Source organism: Hyla sarda, chromosome 6 (assembly GCF_029499605.1).
Source record: "Hyla sarda isolate aHylSar1 chromosome 6, aHylSar1.hap1, whole genome shotgun sequence".
Lineage (NCBI taxonomy): Eukaryota > Metazoa > Chordata > Amphibia > Anura > Hylidae > Hyla > Hyla sarda.
Genome location: NC_079194.1, coordinates 278,213,243 through 278,225,823, shown reverse-complemented (window position 1 = coordinate 278,225,823; position 12,581 = coordinate 278,213,243). Strand labels below are relative to the sequence as shown.

Sequence of the window (12,581 nt, the reverse complement as noted above, 5' to 3'; positions counted from 1 at the left end):
TGCTTAGGGTCATTGAGGGCATTCATCATTGTGGCTGTAAGTGAGGCATTTTTCTACTCCTTTTTTATTGTGTGCTAGTAATGAGTAGGAGTACAATTTTAAATGGTCGCAGGGCATTTGATACATTTTGTGCAGGTCACATTTTCTGAAATTTCACTCTTCAGATACACCAAAAAGCTAAGCTAAGTCTGGGCTGATGTAGTTTAGAGACTTTTCAGTGGTTTTGAGCTTTTTTTGCACCTTTTCCCAAAATAAAACTAACCTTAACAGCTGGTCTGTACGCACTTTAAAAAAAGTTGTAAATCAAAAAGGTGCAAAAAATAGGCTAAGGTGCAAGCGCTGCACCATGTGTGAGACAAATCTACACACATAAACAGCTCTAAAGACAACAACAAATGCCCCCCATTGTTTTGTTGGAACGTTTAGCACAGTGTGAGCTCCAGGGAACTGTGGATCAGGTTTTTACTAAAAACCCACAGCATGATGCTGCCGCCACCAAGCTTCACTGTAGAGATGTATTGGGCAGGTGATGAGCAATACATGGTTTCCTTCATACACATTGAGATAAACTTGAGATCCCTTCAGTTTGCGTGTCCAGCGCCTCAGAATCCCATTGATACCTTTGCTTTCACACAATCCAGTCTCTGAGCTCTACAGGCAGTTCTTTCCCCCATGGCTTGGTTCTTGCTCTTGCTCTGTGAGACCTTACATAGACAGGGCTGTGTCTTTCCTTATCATGTCCAATCACCTGAATTTACTACAGGTGACTGCAGTTAAGGTGTAGAAACATGTCAGAGAGGATGAAGAGAAATGGGAGGAGCCAGAGCTAAATTATAAGTGTCATAGAAAAGCATCTGAATGCTTATGTTTGTGCAAAATTAAACTTTGTCCTTTTCAATAAATGTGTCCATTTCTAAAACTCTGTTCTCACATTCTCATTGTGGGGTATTGAGGGGTGCAGAGTGATAGTGAAAACTTAAATTTTGGTTTTATTTTAGCACAAGGCACCAATATAACAAAATGTTCCGAAAGTGAAAGGGACTAAAAACTTTCCCAAAGCTAAGCAAGTGTAAAGTACTCTGATAGGTTGCTATCTCCTACACTGCCACTTTCTTCTTAGAACACTTTCTAAGCCTGAGCCCATGTATGCTTGAAATTAAAATGTTAATATTCCAGCGATTGAAATGGCGGCAGCACTTTCATGATATAATCCCTTCCCTGATGGAGATCTGTAGCATCGTTCTCTCTGTGATTCAGGTGCTCAGTGCTTTGGATTTGGATAATTCCCTGCTGCCTTTCATTGACTCTCATGTCTCCTTGCTACCTTGGTGCATTATTGGTCACTTTTATAATTTTTTCCATTTAAATTGCATTCTATGCATAAAATCTACATTCTATGTCCGTATTGTCTGCATTATGTATCTAGAATTATTCCAACTGCTTGTGTTTATCCAGCGTACTAATGTGACTTCATCTTGATTTCCTACAGGGGTGGACTAACATATTGAGAGCCTAGAAGTCATCCATGCATTAAAAGAATCAGAACACTGAGCATCCAACACCTTCACATCTGTTGGACATATCTGGTTAGTAACATTCTGCGCCCATTATAGATTCTCTATATCTGCTATAATAACCTTGGCTTTAAAGATATATTTATTTATTTATTTATTTATTTATTTATTGATATATTTTAATAATTTAACCTTTTTTCACACTATTGCATATACTCTTATAAATGTACAAAAAATCCGGGGAAAAAAATTCTCACCTAAAACCACCGTTAGGCTAGGTTTCCACTAGTTTTTTTTTTTTTTTGAGTCTATGGGAGTGAAAAAACGCCATGTGGGTTTTAACTTCGTCGTTTTTGGAGGCATATTTTTTTTTATTTTTTTGGACTTTAGTGATCCAAAAAAGTGATGGAGATACATTTTTTTTAAATAAAATTTCATAGGGTACCATTAAAAAATAAATAAAAAAAGATGCAGTAGTGATGGAAAAATTGTATTTAACAAAATTCATCTTTTTTTAATAACAACATTTTTTTTATAAACTTTTAAACAGGGATCAAGTTATGTGGGCGGGCAGGGATCTGAAAATGTAGCCGACAATAATAAAAATTTAGAAAGGGGCCATTTAAATGTAAAAGTAATATATTTGTTATAATTAATTTTGTTAAACTTTTTATTATTAATGTATTTCAATAATGTGTTGAATAAAGTGTGTGTGCATGTGTTTTTAAATTTTTTCACTTTTTAACATTTTTAAACTAGTACAACTACTCCCAGCATAGAACACACTGTTCCATGATGGGAGTAGTAATACATGTACTAGATCGCCTCGGGTGTCACTTCTGACACCTGTTGCGATCTGCCTAGATGCGTAGGTGTATATATATATATATATATATATATATATATATGTATATATATATACGTCAGTGCAGGGGACCACAGAAGAACGGCCGGCCGCCCACATCTATACACTATACAGGAGGATCACTGCAGATGTCAGAAGTGACACCCGCTGTGATCTTTTCTTACCTGCAGGTACTACTGCTCCCAACATGGAGCATTCTCTGCTCCAGCTAGGAGCTGTAGTACCTGCATTAATAGACAGATCGCAACAGGTGTCAGGAGTTACACTCGCTGCGATCTGTCTATTAATGCAGGTACTACAGCTCCCAATATGGAGCTGAGTATGCTCCATGTTGAGAGCAGTAGTACCTGCAGTTAAGGACAGATAACAGCGGGTGTCACTCCTGACACTCGCTGCGATCGTCATTCAGCCTTCATCCCTGAGATGCGGAGCAGCTTTTTCCTGCCCTCCGCATCTCTGCACTATACTCCGTATATAAATTCACATCACTTATTCATATTACCCGCTGCCACCATCCGGCCAATCACCATTCTTGGCGGAAAATATGAATACATTTTTATTATTGCCGGCTACATTTTTAGGTCTCTGCCCACCCACACAAATTGGTCCCTGTTTAAAAATGTATTATAATTTTGTTATAAAAATTTCATTAAATACATATTTTTCCATTCCTACTGCATCTTTTTTTTTTGGTACCCAACAAATTTAGAAAAAAAACACCAAAGGGCCCAAAAATGCAATTTTCACTCAAAGGCAAAACGCCAGAAAAAATGAAAGAATGCAGGGAAAATCAGTGGCAGTTTTTCTGGCATTTTGGTAAAAAAACAACTGGGAACCGAGCCTAACACTTCATTGAGTGATATATTTCCACATGAAACCTGTCTTCCTGTTTTGCATGTTTTGCAGTCTTTAACATTGGCTTTCAGGACACGTTGTTGTTGTTAAATAAAAATTTTAATCAAAATCATTGAAAATGATTTTGATTCAATTATTTGATGGAGTGAAATTGAAAAAAAAAAAATGCCCCATTTTGTTGGCCAGTACACTTACAGGATAATCTGTTAAGCTGAGTTCACATATGTTCAGCATCCGGCATAGGTGAACTCAGCCTAGATCTCGATGCAACTGATCCCACAACTGATGACGACATGCATCAGTTGTCATCAGTTGGCTGGCATCCGGCATCCATTGTTTCTGTATGCCAGACAGGGGACCGCAGCAAGCTCCGGCTTGTCGAACCATCTGGCATCAAAATTGAGATGCTGGATGATTGTGAACTATCCCATTCAAATGAATGGGATCAGTTCTAGCATCAGTTTCCCTCAGGTGCACGCCAGAGGGAAACTATCCTGGACGCCGGACATATGTGATTTTAGCCTTATATAGCTTTTGTTCAGTTTTTCTAAGAAAAACATAAAAAATGCTGTCCAAAAACGTAAAATGCAAATGGAGCCATATGTGGTTTTGTTTATTGTGCAGTGAACTGTAGTTATTGTTGGTGTCATTTTGCTGTAGATCGGACTATTCGATCGCTTTTAATACCATGTTTTCTGGCGATAAAGTGACAAAAAATCAGCAATTATGGCATTTTTCTTATCTTTTATTTATGCTGTTCTCCATGTAGGATAAATCACATTATGGGTGTAATATATTAAGATCTACAGTTGGCGCAGATTGTCTAAAAGTTACAAAATTTTGCACCTTTCGATGATCAGTAACATGCTTGTCAAGTGGGTTGGGCTTGCCACCGAGGGATCATGCTTTGCGGGAAAGGGGCGTGGCAACCTTTCACACCAAATTTACTACAATTTACACCTGCTGCGTGAGCACCTCTTGATAATTTCAGTTCGGTCTTACACTGGTTTACTTAAAGGGTCACTCTCATTAAAACAAATTTTTGCTATTGCACTCCTTATGGTAAATGAAAAATATTTCTAATATACTTTGTTTAAAAAAATTAAGTTTTCTATGTTTTATTTGTGCTTAAAAAAGCTCAAGAGCACATTTTCCCCCAACTCATACACAGACTTTGGACCAAAGTCCAAACACAGGAAGGGCCATCTGGAGTGCTGAGGAGGGAGGGGGGGGGGGTGTCCAGCCTCATCCAATCATAGCTCCTCTCACACATAACTGCCATATGCTGTTGGCTGGACCCCTCCCCCCTCAGTACTCCAGGCGGCACTTCCTGTGTTTGGACTTTGGACTTTACTATTATCTACTATAATTTTGAGAAATTACTATGCTTGATTGCTGGTATAGTACAATGCAATTCATATTTATTGCAGTGAACTGTCAAGCTGTCCTATTGGTGCCTGCTGTAGGCAGGCTGTAATAGTAGTCTGATCATGGCAGCCATGGAGGCCTTCAGAAGGTGCCTTTCTGCCATGACTGTTTCACAAATATATAAATGTGTGGTGGCCCAGCACAGGAGTTGCACCCCTGTACCATTGCTGCCCTGTCAGGCAGACTCTAGTCAGTGACTCCTCGGTTCCCTAAGTAGTTAACTACCACCTGTGTTATCTAATTTATTGTATAACTTGTCATATACCTTTAAACACTGTTGTCATGTGTTGTAACCAAGCTATAGGTACCAGTGACCAGGTGACCTACAGGGTGATCTATGGGACCCCTCCAGAGTCTCCCCCATATAAACCCTGAGAGGAGTTAGTTCAGTCTCTTCTCTTAGTCTCTTCTCTACTGAGTGCAGCAAGTCCTGAGAGAAAGTGTCTGATGTCCTGAGGAGGCCCAAAGCCTACCACGCAGCCACACATTCACAAGTCCACTACCCCACAGGTTAATGTCAAAACCTGGTAAGCTGCATATGAGGTAAAGTCTGTCTGGTCAGTTCCAGTCAAGTCAGTCAAGGTTAATGTGTGTCAAGTCAGCGTGGTCCTGTATCAAATTATCCAAGTAACAGTGAGCCCTAAAGTCTCGGAAGTCACTGGTCACCTCCTTGAGCCTGGTTAAGCTGTTAAGACTTTTACACCTGTTTACCTCAGTAAAGCTGCCATTGTTCCGTAACTTGGCATTGGAGTCATTATTTGCCCCATGCCTAGCCAAGGATCCAGTGGTATACCTTTGGGTGGTGAAGAGGTTAAACCATGCCCTAGCGTCACGAATACAAGGGGTTAATAACATCTGCCCCTAGGGTAATAACACCTGCCCTCATCACACCCTCACCACAAATGTTTCACAGATATGATTATTAAAAAAAAAAAGGAGGCACACAAATCATCAGGATGGCAAGGCAAGGTATTAGAAAGAATTACATAAAATTGGACTTTTACCAAGTAGGATTGTGCTTAGAGCATAACACCTAAACGAGCATTTGGATAAAGAATTTGGTCAGCCGCCTTGAGGTCCCTCTGGTATTGACAGAATGCTACCGGTATCAAATGCAGGATGAATGGATGACTCACGAGGAAAAACAGGACTTCTGTATGGGTGCTTCCCCAAAAATATTTTTTGTAGAAGCACCTATACAGAAGTCCTGTTTTTCCTTGTGAGTCATCCATTCATCCTATATTCCACAGATGCAATTGACTGTGGCATCTAGGGTGTTAAATGACTGTCATCGGAGCCAGCTCTGATGCCAGTCAAGGGCTGCGGCTGTCAGATGCTAGAAGCACCCTGGTATGGCGAGGCCTTTACTCCTGAGCTCACTCCATACATCCCTAACACTTCCATCAGATCAATAGCATGCGGCATTAAGAGGTTAAACAAATATAGTGTATCTAAAAAATGACAAAACAAACAGTTCATAAACTAAATACAATTGTATGAACTAGGTACATATTGGGTGTTTAGCCTGTGGGTGTAAACAAGAATATTGTCCTCCACTGATTTTGCAAGTGATGAGGCTCTGAAACATGAAGTTCGCAGAGTATATTAGAAAGCTGGAAAACTTTTCATTACACAATGATTGCAGGGCACAGCTATAGGGGATGATCTGTAGCCTGAAGGCCCATCTGTCAGATAAGAAGACACCAGCATTATGAGTGACACTTGGTAGATGGAAGTCCTGTTACCGATTTGCATTGGTACTCTGGAGCTACAAGTTTTGTGCCTGAGTGATCAGGCTTAAAATGTATAAAACTAGAAAACCTCTTTCAAAAATGACTACTGTTTGTATATAAAGTGCTGGTAGAAGATGTCAAAAATGTCACATTTGTTATAGAGACAACTCTTCAAGTAAAATGGCAGGGTTGTAATACCAGGTTGTAATGCCAAACACAGCCTATCAACAACATTGGTGCAGTTTTTTTAGGAAAAAAGACAAAACATTTCTTCTATCGCTTCTCGGCCTTTTGGCTAAGATCAAGTGTAGTATCTGTTCTTATAGGTTTTATCGGTGGATCAGACACCATCGATGTATGACTGGAGGACGGGTGCTGCATGGAGGGGGCAGGTGTACCGGGGTGTTTCGGGGCTGGTTTTCGACGGAATCAGCTCAACAGCTGCCCTGATGTGACCTGCTTCCTTCGGGTCTTGCCATAAGGCTGAGAGAGTCTAGAGCTGAGGTACTTTTGTGCCTCGGGGAGTGGTGGCCAGAGGTGCCGAAACTCTCTGAGAGGATGGGCTCACTGAGTGGAAGCACTTGCACCATATCTATACACCTTGTGGCACTCACCTCTTGATTCTCGGCCTTCTGGCTAGGATTGGAAACATTTGTATAGATCTGGCCGAATGTCTGGGCAGTAAACCTGCACACATTCACTTGTTTCTTTCTTTTTGTTTACTGTGTCACTTTTTGCGTGTTGTGTGTCCACAGGATTTGTCAGAATGCGGTGTCCCTCCTGGCGGTCTAGGGGAGGAGTGTGTGGCCCTCAGGTTCTACACCTCCCTGCAAAAACCATGGGTACTCCTGCATGGGCAGGGTACCAACCTTTTATGGCTTTGCAGGCAGAAACATTGGCTAACGCCAAGGGGGGATTTGGGGTCCCTTATAGCTTCGGCAAAAAGGGACATTGAACCTGGAATCTTGCGGGTACCTTTTGGTCCAGAGGCGAAGGGTAAGGTTTGTTGGGGGGGTCTCTTTCCTGTAGGAGAAGGGCTTGCGATAGACCACATCCTTTGTGCACATTTTTTTTTTTGTGTGTGTGTAACACGTTTTGCACTTTTGCTTGCACTTTGGGGGATTCGAGAGCACGTTTCTTGGCTCTTAGATAAAAAAACAAAACTTCTTCTATTCTCTCTTATTGGTCACTAACTTTTCATTCAACTTCTGCTCATTTAATTGTAATGTCAGAATAATCCAAATTGTAATTTACTTTACAATAAAATAAACAAAGTTTTAGCCACTAGGGGTCTTCCTACCAATGCATTGGCTGTTTATTGTCTGTTGTTAGGCTCAGTCTGTTTCTAGTAACAGAGGCACTGAGATGAAACACAGAAAAATGGAGACAGGGGCTATGATCACAAGTTGACTGTAGTATACATAGCCTGACTCTATTATCAGCCATAGGATATCTGCCCCTTGTCTCTTTTATCAGCCATAGTATTGCTACTCTCCTGCCTCTCCTATCAGCCATAGAATCCCCACTCTTCTGCTTCTGCTACCAACCATAAAATTTCAGCACTCCTCCCTCTACAGCCATAGAATTATTGCTTTCCTGCAGCCATAGGATTGTTGCTCTACTGCCTCTGCTACCAGTCACAGGATTATTGATCTCCTCCCTCTTCTGCCAGCCAAAGGATTCCTGTTCTGCCCAAATTAAAGTTAGCTAACTCTACCTCCTATCATTTACACGAGTCTCGTGTAGTCACTTGGTAGCCATCATCACTATAAAATCATCTCTAAAACACGTAGCAGCAAAATGAAGAACACATACAGTAGTAGTAGGAGTAGGTGTAGCTAGAACATGTAGGGAAGACATACTGACATATATTCTGGTGGCCTGACAGTATAAGGAAATGCTTTCTATAAATACTGGGGTACGAGCTGCCAGTCTGATGAATGCCTGTTCCCACTGTTGGCCCAGTAAGCATGTACGCATTAAGGGGAGGATATTCACATTGTGACTGGCAGCCTATTGATCTATAGTATTGTCAGTATAGGATAGGCAAAAAGTAGCGAGTATCGGTCACTACGACCCCAAAACAAGAAACGCATAGAATCCACTGGATCCTGTCAGTTGGCCATGCGTCTCCTAATGTGTAATGATGCTCAGTGTACGCACAAGCAGCAGCCCTAACATTCAAATATAGACATAAAATACGGCACTCACCACATACAGAGAGTCATCTTTATTTGCAAATAGGGTGAATAACAAAGCATTGAACAGGGACTAAGACGCAGTAAGCAGGGACGCTCGGGACGACCGTTTTGTGCTTCAATGCGCACTTCTTAAGGCAACGCATGAGCGTCGGCCTTAGGAAATGCACAGTGATGCACAAAACAGCTGTGTCTGATTGTCAGTATAGGCCTCCACATCCCCTGCTATCTGGTAGTGGTCTCCAACCTGTGACTGTTAAAGGGGTATTCCGGTGGAAAAAATTTCTTGATCAACTGCTGCCAAAAGTTAAACAGAATTGTAAATTACTTCCATAAAAAAATCTTAATCCTTCCTGTACTTATCTGCTGCTGTATGCTCCAGAAGAAGTTCTTTTCTTTTTGAATTTCTTTTCTGTCTGACCACAGTGCTCTCTGCTGACACCTCTGTCCATGTCAGGAACTGTCCAGAGTAGGAGCAAATCCCCATAACAAACCTATCCTGCTCTGGACAGTTCCTGACATGGACAGAGGTGTCAGCACAGAGCACTGTGGCCAGACAGAAAATAAATTCAAAAAGAAAATAACTTCTTCTGGATCATACAGAAATTGATAAGTACTGGAAATATTAAGATTTTTAAATAAAAGTAAATTTACAAATCTGTTTAACTTTCTGGCACCGGTTAATTTAGAAAAAAAAAAAATTATAATATATATATATATATATATATATATATATATATATATATATATATTTTCCACCAGAGTACCCCTTTAAGGTGTTGCAAAACTACAACTCTCAACAGCTAGAAGAGATACAGGTTGGAGATGACTGATATAGGGTAGGGTCACACACAGTGCATCCACTGCTCCCTGTAGCTGTTTCACTACTCGTAGCAGCGGTTTTCTTGGCGGCAGTCACGAACTGAGACACAGCGCTACCTGGCCGCAGCAGGGAGCTCACACTGTCGTCACTCTGTGACTGCCGGCAGTGCCTCCGCAGTGTCAAACACGCTGCGTGTGCGCTGTGTGTGACCCTACCCCTACAGATAGAGCGGCTGCCATCACCTCTGACTGTGTCCAATCAGTGAAATCTAATTATGAATTCAATTTGCTCAATTAGTTGATTGAGGAAATGCAGGAACGTTCGTTCCTTAAATATATGCGGTAACGGAAAGGCCACATAGAGCTGGTGCTGTGCGGCCCGAAACCAGGCTGAAAGTCACGCCAACCTGCTCTTTAACACAGTTTTCAAATTGATTGTTAATGGCTGCGTGGTTTTGAAGGAAAAATGGTTGTTTATCGGCAAAATTTGCAGCCATTAAAGAAGCACTCCGGAAAATGATCTTTTTTTTAGCTGTCATTAGAGAATAACGTAGAGGTTCTTGTGCAGGCCTTGTGCTTACCTGATGTGGCAGGCTTAAGTTAGGCACCGTTCTGGATGCAAATCAATCATTTTTTTAATTTTTTTTTAAATTTTTTACATTTTAAGTGCACTTTGGCTGTTTTTGTTAGGCATTTCCAAAATGTAAAAATAACCGATTCTTACAGTGATTCGTACTGTTGCAGTAAAAGGGCACCATGCAATTTTGGCAAAATCACTGGAAAAACAAACAAAAAACAAGAAAGCAATATGTGAACACAGTCTCAGAAGAAGTGTATATAAACTATACATCCTGATGAAGAGAGAGCAGCAGCAGTATACAGATAGAGGTGAGAGGGCATATGGGTGTTTGAGCTAGCAGGAGCGATTTAATAGGTGATGATGTTATTCTTTAGTTCAGAACTAACTTTCTCTGGCACATTAAAGGGGTATTCCAGGAAAAAACTTTATATATATAAAACTTTATATATTCATATATATACTGGCTCCAGAAAGTTAAACAGATTTGTAAATTACTTCTATTAAAAAATCTTAATCCTTTCAGTACTTATGAGCTTCTGAAGTTAAGGTTGTTCTTTTCTGTCTAAGTGCTCTCTGATGACACGTGTCTCGGGAACCGCCCAGTTTAGAATCAAATCCCCATAGCAAGCCTCTTCTAAACTGGGCGGTTCCCGAGACACGTGTCATCAAAGAGCACTTAGACAGAAAAGAACAACCTTAACTTCAGAAGCTCATAAGTACTGAAAGGATTAAGGTTTTTTAATAGAAATAATTTACAAATCTGTTTAACTTTCTGGAGCCAGTTGATATATATATATAAAAAAAGTTTTTTCCTGGATAACCCCTTTAAGCCAGGTGACTTTATGTGGGTCAGACTGGTGATCACATGACCCAGTTGCAGTAAAGAACTGCAAAGATGCACCTGTGTTGGAATAAAACAATTGGCACTGTACGACGGTAATAGTGCATGTAAAAAAAATTGATTCTTTATTGAACTGACCCTTAAGCAGTTTTTGAAGCCAAAACCAGGAGAAGTATTCTTCTTTTATGCTCTGTCTCCCATTATGATCCACACATATCTGGCCACTATGTATAGTCTTAGCCTAAGGTTGTTCTCAAGTAAGTTAGATACAGTAGAGTTGCTCTTAGTATGGACAAGCAGTAACCATTTTGATTTAGAATTATTACAGAACCATGTCTAGGTACTAGGAGGCAATATGATGCAGGACTAGGACCTCACAAATAGAAACAGTGCTGAATATTGTTGCATAAGTCATCTTTCATGTATCTTGTACCCAATATAATTGTAAAATAAACACAAAGTAGTCAAATGTGCCACTAAACCAAAAGTTTCCACAGCATCAAGAGAAAGTCCCATGTAGCAGAATATCACTCTTGTTAAATCTGTTTAAAGGGGTACTCCGTTGCTAGACATCTTATCCACTAGGGGATGAGATGTCTGATCGTGGGGGTCCGGCCGCTGAGACCCCCGCTATCTCCGCACAGACACCCGGTGTTCTGAACAGCTGTCGCGCCCCCTCTCATAGACATGAATGGAGGGGGCGTGGCGTTACGTCATGATCATAGCCTCCCAAACCCATAATGTTCAGAACGCCGGGTGTCTACACGAAGAACGCGGGGGGTCCCAGCAGTCGGACCCCCGCGTTCAGAAATCTTAATCCCCATCCTTTGAGGCTAGCAACGAAGTACCCATTTAAAGCGTACTTTTTTTGTCAGGTGACCTTTCAGGATAAGCTGCCCTTAGTGTGCATATAAGAAGCAACACTAGTTCTGGCCATTTTATAACCTGTATATGTTATTTTTCAGCAATTTTCAGCTCTAAAATTTGCAGTTCTCCCCCCCCCCCCCCCCCCCCCATGGACTTGTACTGCTTGTCTTGCCGACACAGGACAAAGCTGTGCTGATTTTGAAGTGTGGTAACCTGGGGTGTTGCAATGATGATGCAGGGTCTGGTGGTATTAACCCTTGGTTTGTCGTGACGCCAGAGTGCGGTTTACTGAGTGTAGAAGGCCCTGCTGCCAACCGGCCCTAAAACGGCAGGAAATAAACGGAATGTCCACAGCTTGAGTGATGAGATAACTGGAACTTTTACTGAGCTTCGTATGCAAACAGTCTTTATAAACATAAAGTCTCTCCTGAGGTAACTGGGATGCAGGTTCCTCACAAGCTTTGCTGGGACTAATAGTCTTTAGCTTTAAGCAGGCCACTGTGCTACTAATTGTATGAGTTGAGTTGAATAGTAGTCACAAGGATTTAGGAAACAGAGCTTTATAACGCACAGTTCTAGTGGCTGCTGGTTCTTTAGGCTTTGGCCTAGCTGAGATGAATTGAGATATGCTGATTGTGCTTGTTTGATAGTCCAGCAGGAAGAGTAGGAACAAGAGAGTGAATTTGGAGACTACAGCCCATAATATACTAAGGAGGCTGGACTACAGCCCATTGGTTGAAAAGTCTGTAGGTCCTGAACCCAGAGAACTCTGGGTACATCATATGACCCAGGAAGGTCCTAACTATCTGTACAACCATTATAATATATCACGTGACCTAGGTAGGTCCTGTACATTTGTACACTATACAGAAATACAT

General features: G+C 41.1%; 1 protein-coding gene and 1 pseudogene across 12 annotated transcripts in view; both read left to right on the top strand.

Moving 5' to 3' along the window:
- The window catches only part of NRXN2 (neurexin 2), a gene marked incomplete at its 5' end in the record, with an annotated part of 790,596 nt that overhangs the window by 199,251 nt on the left and 578,764 nt on the right, over window positions 1-12,581 (top strand). For all 12 annotated transcript variants that reach the window (XM_056527422.1, XM_056527430.1, XM_056527429.1 and 9 more), the window contains 1 exon segment: window positions 1,490-1,586.
- LOC130277896 (U2 spliceosomal RNA) lies at window positions 6,671-6,746 on the top strand (annotated as a pseudogene).